General features: G+C 43.4%; 1 pseudogene; it reads right to left on the reverse strand.

Moving 5' to 3' along the window:
- Window positions 1–15,252: 15,252 nt before the first annotated feature.
- Window positions 15,253–19,098, reverse strand: part of LOC105092499 (E3 ubiquitin-protein ligase RBBP6-like) — a 48,809-nt pseudogene continuing 44,963 nt past the window's right edge.

Here is a 19,098-nt window from a genome sequence, read left to right on the forward strand (position 1 = left end):
ATGTCATTTTAGAAGAATAGATGAGACCAGATATATAGTATGTGTGCCCAGAAATGGGCATGTCTCTTCTGTCAGGTTGTTAGTATGGAGGGTGTGGTCAGTCTAGTCATGAGATGAGCTAGGTTTTGATTTCTTTGGTGATGTCATTACCCCAGTGTATCATAGACTTCAGATTCCTTTAGAAGGGGGCTGCTGTGAACTTGTGCTGAGAGTGATGTCTGGGGGATGCCAGAGGGTTTTTCTCAGTGTTCCTGCTGTACCATCAGCTTTGAGAAGTCCCCATATACCCATGCCACAGAGAAGGTGTTTCTCCCTGCTGCTGCCTCTCCTTCAGCAGTAGACTGCTATTGCTTATTCTTGGTGCCAGGCTCATGTTGGGAGTGGTAGGAGGTTTTCTGTTGCCCTAGTCATCCTTAGTCTTAGGCAGGCTCTGTATGTGTGGGTTTTGGGACTGAAGTTTTTTCAGCATTCCTGCCTCTCTTCCTCACAGCAGGCAAACTTGCCTTGTATCTGCAGTTAATCATGGGTGGAAAAGAGTTTCCTTCTGCTCTTCCAGTGCTAATAGACCTGTGCTTGGTATAAGGATAGGATCTGGACTTCAGAAGGTTTTGCTTTTTCACTGCTGCCTAGTATTCTAATGCTTCAGATGTGTCCTAATCTAGTTAATTTATTCCCCTACTGATACAGACGTTTTTGCCATAAAATGCCATAAAAATGGTGCAGGCTACTTTGTCTGCCTGTAAATGTTTCCTCAGAATAGATGCCCAGAAGTGGAATTTCTGGGTTGAAAGGTACACAGTTTAAAGTTTTGATAGATAAAAACTGAATACCTTGATTTCTTGCTTACTATATTGACCTCCTTTCAATTTAGTTAAAAAAAAAAAGCTTTTGTTGTTGGGAGGGGTTCAAACAATAGGAAGAACTCTGATAAAAAATTATGTATGCCTCTGATAAGGAGAACTTGTCATTTAGTGGATTTGGGGGGGCAACCTTCCCATTCCATGTCATAAACCACTATCTGATGTTCTCACCATACCTCTGGAAGTGCCCTCTCAGTATCTCCTCTGTACACCTTGCTGGTCCAGTGCAGAGTCTCCAGGTCACAGTCTCTGATGGCCTGGACCTTGCTCGGAGCAACCTTTTCTTTACTGTTCAGACGGCTAGTGACAGGTTCAGATCTGTTTGAACTTATCTATACCATTATTTTAATTTTTTTTTTAAAAAAGCTTAGGATCCGTAATTTATATCATAGTTGAGAATATTTAGGAACACTTCATTTGTATGGAGAGTCTTTTACCTAGCAACCTCAGTTATCTGAAATAGTCAAAAAGGGAAAGGGGGAAAAAAGCGTTACATTAGTGAAAACAGATGTCGCAAAGCCCATGGATTAAAGGTCATCACATTGCATTAATAAAAATAAAAACAAAAACCCTTCCATGCTCTCAGGACATACTTTGTTTCTTAGTGTTAATACCTTTCATCATCTGTGTTTTTCAGTTGCCAGGAGATTGGACTAGAGGTTGGAGAGTATTGTTTTGGACAGACATACTAGGCCCAACAAGAAGCAATAGACAGGAGGAACACTAAAGCAGAGGCAACAATGTGGGTTGTCTGGTCTACCATGGCCTCGGAGGGCGCCTGCCACTCTCCCAAGCAATGCTCTGCTGCCTTACCCTCTAGTGGGAGGCTGTGCCAGTGGGAAATCAGCGTGGGGCAACAGCAGTCTGGAACTTTATTGGTTGTTGAACACACTTGGCTGGTTCTTGTTACTCTAATGATGAATAAATGAAGACCGTCCTTGATCTATTCAGAGCCTACCATGTGCCAGATACTTTACATGTGTTATTTGTATCCTCACAACGACCTTGAAAAATAACTGCTTCTTGCCCTCATTAGCTAAGTGAGGAAACCCAGGATGGAAACAGAAACACCTTGGCCCTAGATCATATATCTAGAAAGAGGTGGAGCTGGGGTTGAAGCTCTGGAGACCACCTTCTTTACCTTGCCCTTCATTAACACATATGTTAACCAGTTCTGTCTTTTGGAAAAAGGAGAACCCTAGAATGCGCCTCTTCCTTAAACGGGGAGTGGAGATTTATGGACGGTCCCCTTGCAGCTGGGAGACTCCCTTATGGACCCAAATTCTGGAGACGAAGCCCTCTGGGGCTCTACACTCAGGCAGTGAGTGGAGTGGCTTTTGAAGACTGTATATGCCCAGTGCAGTGCTGGCAGCTGTGCAGGAGATAATGGAAGAGGAGAACATGGTCTTAATCTCCAGAACTTCTAGTTTAGCTGTGGAAACAAGACACTCAAAAAGAAAATAACAAGGGAGCCACCATACCCCTTGCTTTATTTAACTGTTGTTTTTGTTTGTTTTGCTTCCTGGTGTCTGTGCTGTCTTCACGCGAGTGCGCCGTCTGGGCACCAGGCCCTGGAAGGTCAGACAAAGGCGAGCTCCGTCTGGGAGGTAGGGGGGTGGCTGGGGGACTCAGGTGGACTTCCCAGATAACGTGCATTTGAAATAGGCCTTGACCTATGGGCAGAGCTCGAGAGAGAGGCCAGGAAGTGTGAGGTAGTCTCTGGGTGGTGACTATCAGAAGCCCAGTTCTCTGTTCAGTCTCTTAGGTGGCCTGTCTTCACGCTGGGCTGGGTGGACTGTGTGTTATTTATCACCTAAATGCTCATCAGCCCTTAAATGCAGAGAACCAACTCAGTCCTGGTTGATGATGGAGATTTGGAGTCGAGAGTCCTCCCTTTTTGTGTCCCACCTGCACTGGTTCCTCAGTGGCCCTTCCAAGTGCCAGCCTTTGCTCTTATTCATTGAACACCACCTGCATGTGCTGGGCACAGGGGAACAAAGGTGAATAAGACATGTTCCCTGTCTCGACTAGCTCACAGTCTTGTGGGGAGACAGGTATGCCACACGGCTGCTTGTGGATGCCCAGACGAGGTGGTTGAGGCAGCTCCCTGTCCCCCGTGCCTTCTCCCTGTGACAGAAGTCTTCTGTGTGGCCTCCACCCTCTGTGTTGAGAATGCTTTTCCCTTTCCTCTGCTGAGCAGGGAAGATCATTCCAATTCAGGGATTTTCCTGCTGTCCTGTTTATGCTGCACATGGGACAAGGACCCCAGGGCCAAGGTGGCTCATGCAGCCAGGATCCCTGAGCGCTTTTGGGTAGGGGTTCTGTCACAGGATTCTCCAACCAGCAGAAGATGGGATGGGCAGCTCCTGGAACCAAGGGCCAGTGAGGCAGTGGCAAGTTTGCAGCCCATCTCTGTAGAGAGAGCCCCTCCATGCCAGCACCGTTTGAGGTGGTGGGAACTACAGTCATTAAAAGAACACAGAAACGGGGCAAAGTGGTGAATTGCTTGACTGGGGAAGGGGTTCTTGTAAGTTGGGTGAGTAAGGCACCCTTTTGAGACAGGTTTTCTGCCTTGATGCCCTGGTTGAGGGGTGGGGTCTCCCAAGGGCTCACTGGTCTTATTATTTTGTGTCTTTTATTCTTTTTTTAAAGTCACTTCAGGGATCCCAAAGGACAAGGACCATCAAAAGGGGATGTTGATGGTGGTGGCAGAAAATTACTTTAGTCTGTCTGAGACAGTTTTAGAAATTTTCACAGGGGAACTAAAACTTCCTGGATGTCCAAGAGAAGGGAGAAAGGTTTGCTGCCCAGGCAATGGAGACTGCGCAGGAGAGGTGGGCAGTGCTGGTGGAAAGGCCAGGAGGGCCAGGCAGGGGTGGGGTCAGGAAGGAGCCCAGCTCCTAACGGCGGGACTGAAGGCTGTAGAAAGGAGAACGTGGGCTAGCTAATGGTTGTCAGAAGTGTGGCCTCTGTCCCTAGAGATCGGCCTAAGGATTTCACAGCAACAAGGGGATGTACACAGTCAGATCTGTGTTTCAGAAAAGCTCATGCCAGGTTAGGGCTCATGTGTGTCTGTTTCAGAGCCCAGAAATGCTCCTTCTTGTACCTCCCACCTTCTCCCTTCTAGTTCCGGCCTCCATGTCAGTAAACATTGTTCTGAGAGGCCACGCTCGAGATGCTGTTTGGGTTCAAGGGGCCAAGTACAGTGGCAGGAGGAACATCACCTCAGAGAGACACAACAGTAGACAAGGTATGTTGGTGGCAGAAGAGATGGGGTCTGGGGTGCCTTTCCCTGGTCAGGGCAGCAGCCGGGACAGTCACACTGCCATCAGCATTTGGAATAGGAAGAGGCCTTGAACCCAAGCCACTGTGCTCTCACTGCCTTTCAGCTCCCATAGGCCTTCATCTTCTAGAGCCCCTCTGCTCTGGGCTCAGCTCTCCAAGCACAGAGCATCATCAGCTCAGTCATGGCGAAAACCTTCATGGAAACCACAGTGATCAGGGTGGGAAAAAGCTGCATGAGAGGAGGAGTTGGTCTCACACAGCAGGGGCAACTTATAGATAACAAAGTGGGGAGAAAATAGAAGCCAAGGGGTGCGGATGTGTTTGTCATGAGAAGAGGCACTGCCATCAGTGTGATGCCTTTTCCGGGGTCTCCAGCTGGACTGCCAGCCCTGGTGGCTGTAGATGGAGGGTTCAGAGCCTCCTCCAGCTCAGGTCTTTCTCTCCTTCTCCCACTTGCCTGCCTTGAACGTGGGCTTGCAGAGTTGGGGATTTGCAGGTTATCCTGAGCCAGGGAAGCAGGTGTCACTCCATTGCCTCTGGAACAACCCCACTGTGTCTCCCAGCTAAGGTGTCCTCCAGTTGGCTTTTTGATGGAGTGCTAAGTGTACCCGGCTTTTTTCTGAGTGCTCAAGGTACAAGGGTATTGAATCAGACATGGGCTGTGCTCTTGAGATGCTGACAGCTACCTGATGATCCTGATGCTAGGAAGGTTCATCACCTTCCCACAGAGAGGCACGGGGGACACTTCAGCCTCTGTTGGGACTGTGCAGTGGGCACTTCATTTAGAGATGAGTGCCCTGCAGAAACAGGCCTTTTACTGAGCATCACTTTTATCATGTTTGAGTTTGAGATTGCAAACAAATGTGTGTGCTATTTATGGAATCACTCAGTGGAGTTTAAGTTTAAAACAATGCGTGGACATTAATGAGGATTTAGTAATTACTCTCAGGGAGGGAAGGACTAGAGTAGGGGAGAGGCACACAGTCCTTAGGGCCTAATTCTGCTGCCAGAGAGGAGCATCCGGTGTGATACAGCAGAGGCTATCTCATAGCTGAGAAGAGTGAGGGCAAACATGAGCCAAGGGGTGGATACTTTCTCTATGCTAAATATGAGCTTATCTTTAGCATGGTTTTATCTGCCGGACCCTTGTGAGGCCTGGCGTGTGGGTGAGTCCTGTATAGAGATATTTCATTTGCTGCTGCCAGGTAATGTGGGGATATCATTGGTGGCTCAGTGTCCACCTCCTGAGTTCCCAAAATATGGGAGTGTGTATTTAAACTCCAAAGCCTCTGAGTCCTGGACCTTGGTTAAGAATTCCCTGGGGACTGTCTTCCTGTGTGAACTTTTCTAAATTTCCCCTTTATCTGACAGGAAGTATTGCTTTTAGAGAGTCCCAATTTTGGGTGTCCACCTGAGGAGTGTCTTGGCTCCAGCACCTGCTAGAGCAAAGCCAAAGGCCTCGCGTGGGCATTGGAGGCCAAGCCTCTTAAAACATGGTCCTTCCCACCACACTCCCCAGCCTGAGGCAGGTACGGCAGCTGTTTATAGGCTCAGGGCCCTGGACTTCTGCCCCCTTGGCATTCTAGCCCCTGGGGTTTTTTTCCTTTGCCTTCTTGCAAACTCAACTATGCATTAAAATTACATTATATAAATTGTACCCAACATTTGCTAGGTGTTTTGTTGCCAGAAGCTCTTCTGGTTATCCTGTCTGCCCTCATGCCAGAGCAGAAGCCTCACAGATGCAGCAGGAAGTGTAGGAGTCTTTGGTGTGGGAACTTCCCAGGGGTCGGGACAAGAAGCTTGGCTCCATGGACACTGGGCGATAGAAGTTACACGCAAAGCCCCTGGGACCTTAGCCCCTGATTTCTGGCTGAATGAGTAGGACCTGATTCAGCGCTTGGTACAGGGAGTCCCGTTCCATTGACCAAGAATTAACCAGCTCTCCTAGTCCAACAAGCCCTGTCTCTTCTCAGTATGGGGTGTGACCATTTATGGAAATGCCTGCAAACCCTCATCCCACCTGCAGCCTCAGCATCATACTGTGCCCCGGTGGCTGGGTGGGGATAAGTGGCAAAATTAATTTACGACATCTTGCTTCTTCTGATCCTTCCTGTCTTCACTTTATTCATGGCAGGTACATAAAACTCCTAAAGAGACCAAAGGTAGCCAGAGAGACCCTGAGAGCCAGGACAGTTAGATACGGCTTCTCTGGGAATATGACCATCTCCAAGGTATGTCTGAAGGTTTACAGTGAATCTTTTTTTAATTAAAAGTGTCAGGACACACTGCACAATTAAAAGGAAAATCAAGCCCTGTGGATTTAAGATTGCCCTCTGTAGTGGCCATTTTCATCTGAAATGCCTAAAATTAATGCATGTTACATTTTAAAATGTATTATACACGTTCACATTAAAAAAAAAAACTCAGGAAAGAGTAACTAGGGAAATTGAAACACACACTTCAGTGATAGTTTAAAAAAAAGCCCATTCATGAGATCGCCTTTTAAGGTTCTATAAAAACAGCCCTAGTCAGCTCGCTGCTAAGAAAACGTCTTCAAGGTTGAATCTGAGAGCTGTGATTCACTCGAGTATCCTGAAACCGTTGCCCGTTCCTCCCTGGACCCTGTGGCTCCTTCTGTCTGCCCACCTCTAGTCTTGTCCTCTTGTTTCCCCTTTGTTAATTTCTGACACTTGCTTCTTGGTGAAGCTGTTTCAGACAGAGGGAATGAGGGAGAGCCTCCCCATGGCCTCACATCACCTTCCTGGGGCTGTCCTCTCTGTTTTAACGTGGCTGCCATTCAGAGGGCTGCTTCCTCCTCCTAGCAGCTGAGGGCTTTTGCGTTGAAGAGGATTTACCAGCTGTCAGGTTGCGCTCTAGTGGATGATGTTTGGCTGTTATCTCTTAGGGCCAGACCTGCCTTCCCCACTTCCAGTCCACTTATGCAAACCCCCAGTCCTTTAGGACTCAGGTCCAGGTCCATCCCCTCCAGCTGACCCTCCCCTCATCGGGATGACACCATTCTGGGAAGTGGCGTCAATTTTATTGTCTGCACCACTCGTTTTATTCAAGGACCCTTGACCAGAGGACCGTGGTGGCTGCTGTTTGGGGAGGAACATGAGTAGAGTGGTGCAGAAGGAAAGGGAGCGCCACCTGGTGGTGAGTCACTTGGGTAGAATACCGTCAAGGAGCAGCAGTGACAAATGTCACAGCCAACTCCGCCACCTCTGGCTTGCTCATTCGTAGGTTCAACAGACCCTGCCTTACTTAGCTATCAGCTAGTCTCACCTCTGCCTCTTCTTTCTGGGAATCCTAAATTTAATTCTTCAGAGGCAGGGAACACTTCATCTTTCATATTCCTTTGACACCTAACACAGGGCTGGGTGTGTCAGAGATTACCAACAGGTGCGTGTTGAATGAATGAATCAGTGAATGAGTGAATGTGTGCTCTGAGGACCAAATACGACTTCTCTGTTCCTAAATTCCCAGGCATCAGATAGCCATCTCAAAATCTGTAGTTTTCTTAATCACCTCAAATCCAAAATGCCTAAAATTGTCCTTTTTTCTTTTCTCCTTCAAATCGGCCCTCCTTCCTGACATTCCCAGCAGAAACCTCAATCATTTTGGAATCCTTCCTCTCTTGGTACCTGAATCACCAAAACCCATCGAGTTGGTTATTTTCTTTTACTTCCACATAGCGACAACCTTAATTTATCACCCAAGCGTGGACTCTTGAAAAAAGGCTTCTGCTTCATTGCTTTGTGCAATTCAACTGGGCTCATCTTCCTAAAACATTCCTGGTTCAGGTCACTCAATGACATTTAAAAAATAAAAACAGCCATGGCTCCTGTAACCAGCAGAATACCATTCAGATGCCTTAGCCTGCGCTCGGGGCCTCCCTAGTCTGACTGCCAGTTCCTGGCCTGCCTCTCTCCACCCGCACTTTGCAAAGTTCCTGTCCAGCTGGACTGGTTCCCTCACTGGCTCCCCAGAAGGTCTCTGAGATTCCTACATCTCTTTGATCATCCTGCCCTTTTTGTTGGGTCTTTCCAAATGTTGCCCCAAGCTCAACAAGTTCAAGTCCCATTTCTTTAACCCCTTCAGTGCCAGCCACTTGCAAAGACCACAGGCTATTTACCCTTGAAGGTCTTGAAGCTTAAACTTCAGGACCCCACACTACCAAGCTCTGGGCCTTATTTTATATGTGTGACTTTGCATTATTTTTCTTAGAAAAGATCTCCCAATTTTATAAACTTCCAGCCCATCATAAAACTTGTGTCCATCTCTGTTTCTGCCCATGGGTAGCTCATTTGCTGTTTAGCTGATCTGTGGGGCTGAGTTTGCTTACAGGTGTCTTATTACAATAGGAATGGAATTTCTGGAAACTCAGAGCTCACACGTAGTTTTCCATTTCTTTTCCATTTGGATCAAATTCCCAAGTGGGTGTTGACATATATTTGGGGCAAAATTTAAGAGCTCCTGGCTAGAGCAGAGACAGGGAAGATTTTGCCCTTGGCATCAAGGGATGTACTGTTGGGAAAATTAAGTACAAATGGCTGTGGAAGGAGGAGGGCAGGGTAGGTACCATACGAGAAGTACACGCAGTGCATTTCTAGGCCTGGTATTGTACCCTCAGTGTCCCTACATCCCAACAGGACATCCTGATATGCTGGGAGGGGGCCAGTCAGCAGCTGGGCCTCAAGATTGACAGTCAGGTAGTAGGAGGAGGTTGAGCTGCTTCCTGTGCCTGGACCCCCACCCTCCATCCCAGACCCCTCCGCAGTAGCTGATGAGGCCGGGTGTTCCTCATCCTGCCTGTCAGCTCCTTCCTGCCTTCCCCAGCAACTTGTGGCCGAGAAGGAGGGAGGCGTGCTTCTCAGGCATGCTTTCCAATGTGCGAGTCTTCTGGGAGAGCCCTTCACTGCTTCCACTTCTGTTTCTAAATCCCCTGTGCCCATGAATCAGTCTGAGTGTGTAAAATCAATGAAAGCAAAAAACTAAATCTATATAATTTGCATTGGATAGACAGAAAAAGGGGAGAAAACTGGAGGAGAGGCCTTGAGTCTGGGGAATAGAGGGTTCTTGAAGTTAAGTTTCATTAGCTTCAAGGCCATAGCATCTGGTCAACCTTGTTCTTCCTTTTGAGCTAAACTATTCCTCAGTTTCCTTGATTTGGAACCCCTCACGATCATCTCTTTGAAGAGTTCCCTGTTTCAAGTGTAAGGACATATAAGGAGAAGCCATAGCTTGCTGTCTGGATCAGGAGTCAGGAAATCAATTTCCTTTCCTGAAAAATTGGTACTGATGCTTCCTTCTCCGAGTCAAAGAGTCTAATGTCACCCATCTGCTGCTTTCTCTGCTTTCACTGCCAAGAAGCTAAGAGCTACATTTTGTGCACAGTTAATTAACACCCGCCTCCTGAGGCTAATTCTTTGGGATTATATTGCTCTACTCCTCGTCTACCACCTGGCTCCCCCTACCCCCCTACTTTGTGTTAAGCTTTGGTTCTATTATATTTAAATAGATTTATATAGGTCAGTTTGAAGCTTTTGCTGAACCCTCATTTCACCGTTTCCCATGCCTTTTCATCTTCTCCCTTTATGAGAAACCTGGGTCCGCCCCCAGCTAGGGACCCATGGTGGTGTAGCTTCCTTCCTTTCAGGACTGAGCAGAAGGGTTTTCTCCTCAGCAGTGGCCTCTGATGGCGGCTCCTCCCAGGCCTGACAACAGCTCCGAGGCCTCCTTCCGACCCAGCTTCTGAAAAACAGCTTTAGGAGGCTTTTGTGTTTACGGGACCCGTGTTAGGCCCTGGCTCCCTAACCCCTTGAAAGGACTACTTGTTTCCCTTTCTCCCCATCTTCCAACTTCTTTCCTAACGTAGGGAGAGGAACAGCAGCCCTGAGGGCTTCTTTGTAAGCTCTTCTTCCTTGCCTTCCTCTCTCTTCTGGACCCAGTCACTCTAGCAACTTGGACCTGGGAGGCGGGGCCAGTCTCAGCAGGCTTGGTTGCCCTGGCAACATGGGTGGGGCTAAGTCTGCCAACGGATGACAGTTATTCAAGAGGTACAGTTGGTCTTCACTAGCTAGAAGGGTTGATGGAAGGCGGGGGAGGGCAGTGACTAACTGCATTTCACAGATGAGGGGCGTGGCTTGATCAGAGTCAATGAAGCTGGGACTAAAACCCAGTGTCCTCTCTCTAAACAGAGGATATCACGCTATGTGCCATGATAGCTCCAGTGTCACCTCCTGCTCTAAATTAGAGATGCCGCGCCTGAGTGCATCTCAGAGATGCTCTTACTAGATGGCCAAACATGGCCTGATTCTGATCCAGGAGAAAAATCTAATGCCATAGTCCATTTATGGCAAGTTTGCAAAGGTGGACTGAGGATGCCTGAATCAGAATTGTCTAGGATGCTTGATTCAAATGTCAAGTCTCAGGCCCCCTACCTACTTACTCCCAGGGGATGGGCCTGAGAAGATGAATTTTTAAACACACCTCCCAGGTGACTGATATTTTGAGGACCACAGATATGGGGGATGATATATCTGCATATATAGATATGCAAGGATGAGCAGAAAATTATATTTACAGTTTTTAAAAATCAACTTTATTGAGGCATAGTTTAATACAATAAAATATGCCTATTTAAGATGTGCAGTTTGAAGGGCTTTGACAAATGTTTACATTTTTGTAACCATCATCACAATTCAGATAAAGAACTTTTTCCCTCATGCAGTCAATCCCCACCATTCACCCTCAGACCTACTGATCTGCTTTCTGGTACCACAAATTAGAGTTACCCTTTCTAGAGCTTCACATAAATAGAATTATGCAGTATGTCCTCTTTTGTGTCTGACTTCTTTGCTTAGCATGATGTTTTGTTTGTTTGAATTTTTACCCCTTTAATGGAGGGAATGAGGATTGAACCCAGGACTTTGTGCATGCCAAACACACACTCTACCGCTAAGCTATAACCCACACCCCATCTAGCATGATGTTTTTGAGATTCATTCATGTTGAATTTATCAGTGGTTTGCTCCTTTTTATTGCTGAGTGATAGCCCATTATGTGGATATCAAGACTTTGTTTATGCATTCACTTGATTTGGTTTGGGTTGTTTCCAAATTTGGGCTATTATGAATAAAATTGTTATAAACATTGTACAACCCATCCAAAGTTAGTTTTTGTGTATGGTATGAAGTAAGGATTAAAGGTATGTAGTTGTTCCAGCACCATTTATTGAAAAGACTCTCCTTTCCCCCATTCAAAGTCAACTGACCGTTTTTGTATGGAGTTCATTTCTAAACTTTATGTTCCATTAACCTGCGTGGCTTACCCTTAAGCCAGTTTCCCACACTGCTGATTACTGTAGCTTTATAATAAAACCTAAAATTGGGTAGTATGAGTCCTCCAAATTCTATTATAGGTTCTTTGCATTTCCATGTAAATTTTAGAGTCAGTATATCAATTTCTACAAAAAGACTGCTGGGAGATTGATAGTGGTTATATTGAATGTGTAGATACATTTGGGGAAAATTGACATTTGACCTTACCAAGTCTTTTAGTCAGTAAATATGATATATCTATTTATTCCAGTCTTTTTAAATTTTAGGAATTCTTTGAAGGCTTTCAGTATGCAGATCTTGCATGTATTTTAATTTATTCCTAAATATTTCGTATTTTTGGCTACTATTATATCATTTTCCAGTCATTCTTTGCTGGTATGTAGTATATGAAAATACTATTGATTTTTGTTTATTAACCTTGTATCCTGCAACCTTGCTAAGCCCTTATTACCTCTAGTAGCTTTGTGATATATTCTTAAGGATTTTCTACATATAGGATCACATCAATGGTAAATAAGGATAGTTTTACTTCTTCCTTTCCAATCTGTTTATCTTCTTATTTCTCTCTTTTTGCTTTATTATAACGGGTAGAGTCCTCAGTAAAATATTAAATAAAACTGGTAAAGGCATTCTCTTAATCTTAGGGGAGAAAGCATTTGATCTTTCATCCTTCTGTGTGATGGTGTCTGTGGGATTTTTGTAACATGTTACATAACCACAGTATAATTATCTGAGCCAAGAAATTGACATAGATCCAATACTATTAGTGAATCTGCATACCTTGTTCAGACTTCACCAATCTGATGTTTTTTTCTGTCCTAAATACAATCCAGGACCCTACTTTGCATTTCATGGTCCTGTTCCCTTAGTCTCCCCCAATTTGAGGCAGCTCGTGACTTTGGCACTTCTGTAAAGTGTTATTTTGCACAGTATTTCCTTAATTTGGCTTTGTCTGATATTTTCTCATGATTAGGTTGAGGTGATGCAATTTTGCCAAGAACACTGCCGAAGTCAGTTGTGCCCTCTCAGTGCATTTTATCAGAAGGTACAGGATGTCAATGTATCTTATTGTATTGTTACTTTCAGCATTTCCTTAAGTGTTTTCTGCCAGGTTTGTTGACTGTAAAGTTACCATTTCTCTTTTACAATTAAGTATCTTCTGGGGACATATTTTGAGACTAGTCAAATATTTCCTTTTTGTCATACTTTTTGCCCACTGATTTTGGCATCAATTGAGGAGTTTTGCCAGCAATAATTAGTACCATGGTGTTCCCCAAATGGTGATTTTCTATCTTCATTTCTTCTACATGTATAAATTGGAATTTTACTAAAAGGAAGAACTCTCTCTTCTTCATTATTCACTATTTATAACAGTGTGGACTCACGGATGTTTATTTTAGCCTGTGGGTTATACTCCATTAGTATTGTTACATTTCCTTGTTCAGATCATCCCTGACCTGGCCCTTGGGGGCTCCTTTAAGTTGGCTGCTGACATGCTCCCATTATACATGTGACTTGGATTTTTTTTTTCCCCGTTAACTGATTTTCCCCCTAGTTCTAGGTAGCACTTTCTTTCTTCTTCATATACCCAATTACTTTAACTGTGCATCGCATTTTAAATCTTACGTTTGTAAGTTTAAGTCTTATATTAGAAGTGCTGTATTTTGTTGCGTTATTTTAAAGAGTGCTTGGATTTGTTTCGGTAGGCAGGTAAGATACTCATGGTTCATCTCAGTTCTTTTGAAACTTACTTTCTAAGTTTTAAAGAGCAGGTCTAGACTATCCTATCCTCTAGGGTTATTTCAGCCATACTACTAAGGCATGGCACTTAGGTGATTTATATTAAATCCCCTATGTATGCAACAGAGTTTCTCCACCCTGGCTTATAGGAGATAAAATGATTCCCTGCTCCGTGTGAGCTCTGAGAATTGTTTGCTTAGAGCTCCCTGGAAAATTTCCTTTCCCTGTAGTTCCTGTCCAGGCTCATCGAGTTTTTCTGTCTGCATGCTTAGATTTATATTCAGCCAAAGATTCAGACCCCTCTTGCAGATTTTTGGAGCTCTTTCTCTGCACAGCTCCGTCCTCTCGAGGACTCTGCCTTGTAAATTCTGCTTCAGCCTCTCCGTGTAGTAAAAGCTCATCATAGTATTAATTTGCATTTCTTGGATGGCTACTGATGTTGGACATCTTTTCACGTGCTTATCATCTTTATGTGCCCTTCGCTGCAACATTTCTTCATGTCTTTTGTCCATTTTCTAATTGGAATATTTGGATTTTTTATTGTTGAATTTTGAGCATTCTTTATATATTCTAGAGATGAGACCTTTGTCAGATGCGATTTGCAAAAATCTCAGTCTCTAGCTTGCCTTTCCATCCTCTTAAGGTCTTTTACAGAGCAAAAGTTTTTCATTTTGATGAAGTCCTATTTATCAGTTTTTTTTCTTGTATGGATTGCCATGTCTAAGGACTCTTGGTGTCATGTCTAAGAACTCTTCACAAAGCCCTAAGTGCAGAAGATTTTCTCCTGCTTTCTTCTAGAAGTCTTATAGTTTTACATTTTAAATCTATGACCCATTTTGAGTTAATTTTCATGTAAGGTGTGAAGTTTAGGTCAAGGTTCATTTTTTCCCCTAGGGATGTAACTGATCGCTCATGAATGTCTTTTTTGCAGTTGGTTTGTTTGTATTGAGATCTGAACAAGAAGCCATTCTAATTGGTCCTAAAGCACAGTAGTGGAGGAAATTGCTCCCACTGGGCAAAACTTCACCCAGTGCAACTGGCCATTCATTTGCCTGAAATTGGACATGACCAGAGGGATTGGTCTACCCTGGTTCATGGACAGTGGCTATGGTTTGGCTGGCTGGTCAGGGACTTGGAAGGGACACAATTAAATGGTCACAATGGGAAGGTTCAGGGGAAGAGGTGTGTGAATAGATCTCTTTGGCCAAAGAATGGGAAGATCTGTCCCAGTAGTCACCTAAGAGTGATTATAGCAGATTTTGATAGTCAGGAGAGTAAAATGATCTACTCCCTGGATGGCAGTTAGCTTCTTTCCCTAGCAACGTCTGTCCTTGCCTGAGAGCCTGAGTGTCAAAGTGGCCAGGGAAGCAGTGATGGAGCCTGTGCGTAGGCTCAACGACATGGATGTCCACTTCCTGCAGCCTCTCTGTCGACAGTCCCTGCTAAATGGCCAACCTGCCAACAGCAGAGGCCAACACTGAGAACCCCTACCACAGCACCATTCTTGGGGAGAATCAGTGAGCCACCTTCAGCCTGTAAGGGGCAGTATTTTGATCTCACTGACATAGACACCTACTCTTGATGTGGATTTGCTTTTCCTGCCTGTAGTATTTTTTTTTTTCCAAAACTAGCATCCATGCACTGACAGAATACCTTATTCACAAAGCTGTTATTCCACTTTGCATTACATCTGACCAAGGAACTCATTTTACAGCAAATGAAGTAGAGCAGTGAGCTCGGGCTCATGGAAATCACTGGCTGCCACATTGCCTTGGTTACCGTAACTTCCTAGGAAGTCTTGAAATCAGGTAGTGTTTGATGTGCTCTTACTTTGTTCTCTTAAAAATTGTCCTGGCTGTTCTAAATTCTTTGCATTTCCGTGTAACTTTTAAAATAAGTTTGTCAATTTCTACCCAAAAGCCTGCTGGAATGTGAATGGGATCATTTTGATTCTGTAGGTGAATTCTGAGAAAACTGACATCTTAACAATATTGAGTCTCCGTGCACGTGGCATATCCGTCTCTTTACTTAAGTCCCCCTGACTCTCTCTTAGCAGTGTTTTGCAGTTTTTTGGTACACAGGTCTTGTGTACCTGTTTTGTTAAATTCGTTCCTAATGATCGTGTGGTTTGTGATGCTGTTGCTCCTGGGACCTCGGGCTTGGCTTGCAGAAGGGCTCTGACTTGTACTTGGGCTGACACTGGGGCTGCCTCAGCTCCGACTCCTGCTAAGCCCGCCTGGCCGACTGCTGCTGTGTCCGGACTCTTTTGCTTGCTCCATCACGTTACTGTTCAGTTCCTTAGACATTTTTCCCTGAAGCTTCCTCTTCTTTTACAGATAACGTTACTTTCGCTGCCACCTTCTTCATAGTCTGGGTCAGAAGCAGCTTCACCAGTTCCTCTGATAAGTCAGGGCAAGGTCAGGAGGAGTGGCTTAACTGGGGTTTCGGCTGGAGATCATCCCTGTCAGTTTGCCCATGAAACTGCAGTTTTCCAATCTGTGTGTCTAGTGGGTTAAGGATATGTATACTGTTATGTTTTGCTGCTTGATTCTTGGCTGTTCCTTGCTTCTTGGATATGCTTCTCATGATCCCTACAAGGATTTTTATCCACAGATTTTGTCTCTCCCCTTGAGCATGTAGTGTCATAAGCGGCTTTATAATCATGAAGGGTTTTTGTCTCTTGTGGGACTAGAATTACTCTTTTTGGAATGTCCTGTTCTTTTCTTAGGCAACTCTCTCTCCTCCCTTGGTGCATTTTTCTGTTCCCATGCAGAAGCTTTAGGGTCTTTTCCTCTAGGTACCTTTATTAGGCTGAGAAAGTCCCCTTCTGTTCCAGTGTTTTGCTGAGAGTGTTTTTAAATCACAAACAGTTGTTTAAGTTTTTTTTTGTGTATCTTGTGGTGATCATGATTTTTCTCTTTTATTCTGTTAATGTCATGAATTACACTGATTTTTTTCCCAAATGTTAAGCCAATTCTGCATCGCTGGGAAAAAGCCATGTAGTATCCCATGTAGAAGTATCCTTTTTATACTTTGCTGGATTCAATTTGCTAGTATTTTGTTAAGAATTTATGTTCATGAGAGATATTTGTAGTTTATTTTTCTTGTAATAACTTTGTTTTCCTTTTCAGGATAATGTTGGCATCGTAAAATGATGTGGGAAGTGCTCCCTTCACCTCTATTATGAAAATTTTAGTGTAAGATTGGTGCTATTTCTTCCTTAAATGTTTGATAAATTTCACCAGTGAAGCCATCTGGGCTATTATTTTCTTTTTTTTTTTCAAATAAATTGAATTTTTTTTATAAGTATAGTATATCATTTAGATGATCTCTTTTTTTATTGACGTAAAGTTGATTTACAATGTTGTGTTAGGTTCTGGTGTACAGCGTAGTGATTCAGTTTTATATATATATTTGTATTCTTTTTCATTGTAGGTTAGTACCAACTATTGAATGTAGTTCCCTGTGCTAGACAGTAGGACCTTGTTGTTTATTGTTTTATATATAGTAGTTTGTATCTGCTAATCCCAAACTCCCATTTTAGCCCTCTCCCCTCATTTGATAACTATAAATTTGTTTTCTATTTCTCTGAGTATGTTTCTGTTTTGTAAATAAGTTCATTTGTATCATTTTTATATTCCACATATAAGTGATATCATATGATGTTTGTCTTTCTCTGTCTGACTTACTTCACTTGGTATGATAATCTCTAGTTAATCCATGTTGCTGCAAATAGCATTATTTCATTCTTTTTTATGGCTGAGTAGTGTGTGTCTGTAATATATAAAACACAGCTTCTTTATCCCATCATCTGTCGATAGACACTTAGGTCGCTTTATGTCTTGGCTATTGTAAATAGTGCTGCTCTGAACATTGGGATTCGTGTATCTTTTCGAATTAGTGTTCTCTCCGGATATATGCCCAGGAGTGGGATTGCTGGATCATATGGTAAGTCTGTTTCTAGTTTTTAAAGGAGTCTCCATACTGTTTTCCATAATGGCTACACCAAATTACATTTCCCACCAGCAGTGTAGGAGGGTTTCCCTTTCTCGCACTCTCTCCAGCATTTATTGTTTGTGGACTTTAATGATGGCCATTTGGACTGGTGTGAGGTGATACCTCACTGCAGTTTTGATTTGCATTTCTCTGATAATTAGCATTAACGAGCATCTTTTCACGTGCCTGTTGATCATTAGATGATCTCTCTTATGTCAGTTTTTGTTATTTGCCCTTTTTAAGGATAGGTAATTTCATTATGTTAATGGGTTTTGGGGCATAAATTTGTTTATGTTATTCCTTTTTATTATGTTAATATTTGTAGGACTTGTAGTTATATCTTCTCTGTAACTTCTGACATGGGTAGTTTGTGCTTTTGCTTGGTAAGTTTAGAAGTTTATCAGTTTTATCACATTTTTTAAAGACAGCTTTTGGTTTAATTGGTTCATTGCTACTGTTTGTCCATTTTCTATTTCAGTATTCTTATTCTAGTCTTCATTTTCCACTTTATTTATTTTGGGTTGAAGCTGATCTTTTCTTTTTACTTTCTTAATATGGAAACTTAGGTGATTGCTTTTAGATCTTCCCTCTAAGCACTGCTTCACCTATTGGACAGTTTTTTTTTTTTATCTTTGCAGTTCTAATCGTGTCTGTTGATGGAAGGGCACTGGGGATGTCAAAGCTCATGTGGCTGTAGCCCCATCCATTGTGCCTCCTCATCCGATTTTAAAAAGGTTTTTGTGTCCATAAATTTCTAGACTGTTTAAAACCAATGAAGTGGGGATTTTTAGGTAATTTCCTACTGATTCTACCAGCTGTATCCTTCTACATAGTAAGACCCAGAACAGTTGCCTGAATATTCTGGGGGAAGAAGGTCTTCGTTTCAGATTTTGTGTTCTCTCTCCTGCTCAGAAAACTTGTTGCTACAAAGGGCCTCTTGTGTAAGACTCCTTTTTTCTCTTCTGTTTTCCTTCATGTGAAATAGTTTATGCTAAAAATACTAGCAGATCCAAGTTTTTTTGGCATGTGTAAAGATAAACTGTCTCTTTGTATTTGGCGGGTTTGTTAGAGAAATGGGCTTCTGGATTTGGTTCTAGTTTAGCAGGATTAAGAAGTGGAAATATATTGGAATGGGGATAAAGGGCATTTTAAATGATATTGGAAATCCTGTTTGGTGAAATAAGAGTAAATTAGTTTTTGCTCCATTTTTCCCACATTCCATTTTAAGACACGTGGCCTTTTAAAGACAGGTGTTTTTGTTGCAGTGAGCATTTGATACATTGGCCTTCTTGGGCTTTCTCAGCAGGGATACAGACCTAGCCAAGTGACCTGGGGTGTTTTCCCTGAGTCAGTTTAGCATTAAATTTGGTCTCAGATATGGAGAGGAAATGGATAATCTCATAGTCTACTGATGTCAGAGGCTTCCTTCTCACCCTTTCTCTCCATATTTTCAATTCATAAGTCTTTTTGAAAAACTTTTGGACTTCCATTTCCAGGATATAGAAATTTGTAAGAGACCACTTCTGACTCTCATTGTAACAATGTGAGTAACTCGAATGCACTATAAAATCATAGTTGTTAAAAACCCTTTAGAATTTATTTTATATATATATATATTTTTTTTGCAGGTAGGGAGAGGTAATTAGGTTCATTTATTTATTTATTTTTCATTGGCGGTACTAGGGATTGAACCCAGGACCTTATGCATGCTAAGCACACACTCTACCACTGAGCTATACCCCGCCTCCCCTCTCCCTGCCCCACTGAGCTGGTTTTTAAGCCAGAATTTAAAATGAAATAAATTCCAGAGTGGAAAGAGCCCTTACTAGGAGAATGAGACATAAGGCTGCTTTCATCAAAGGGGTATGGTGGAT

Source organism: Camelus dromedarius, chromosome 8 (assembly GCF_036321535.1).
Source record: "Camelus dromedarius isolate mCamDro1 chromosome 8, mCamDro1.pat, whole genome shotgun sequence".
Classification (NCBI taxonomy): domain Eukaryota; kingdom Metazoa; phylum Chordata; class Mammalia; order Artiodactyla; family Camelidae; genus Camelus; species Camelus dromedarius.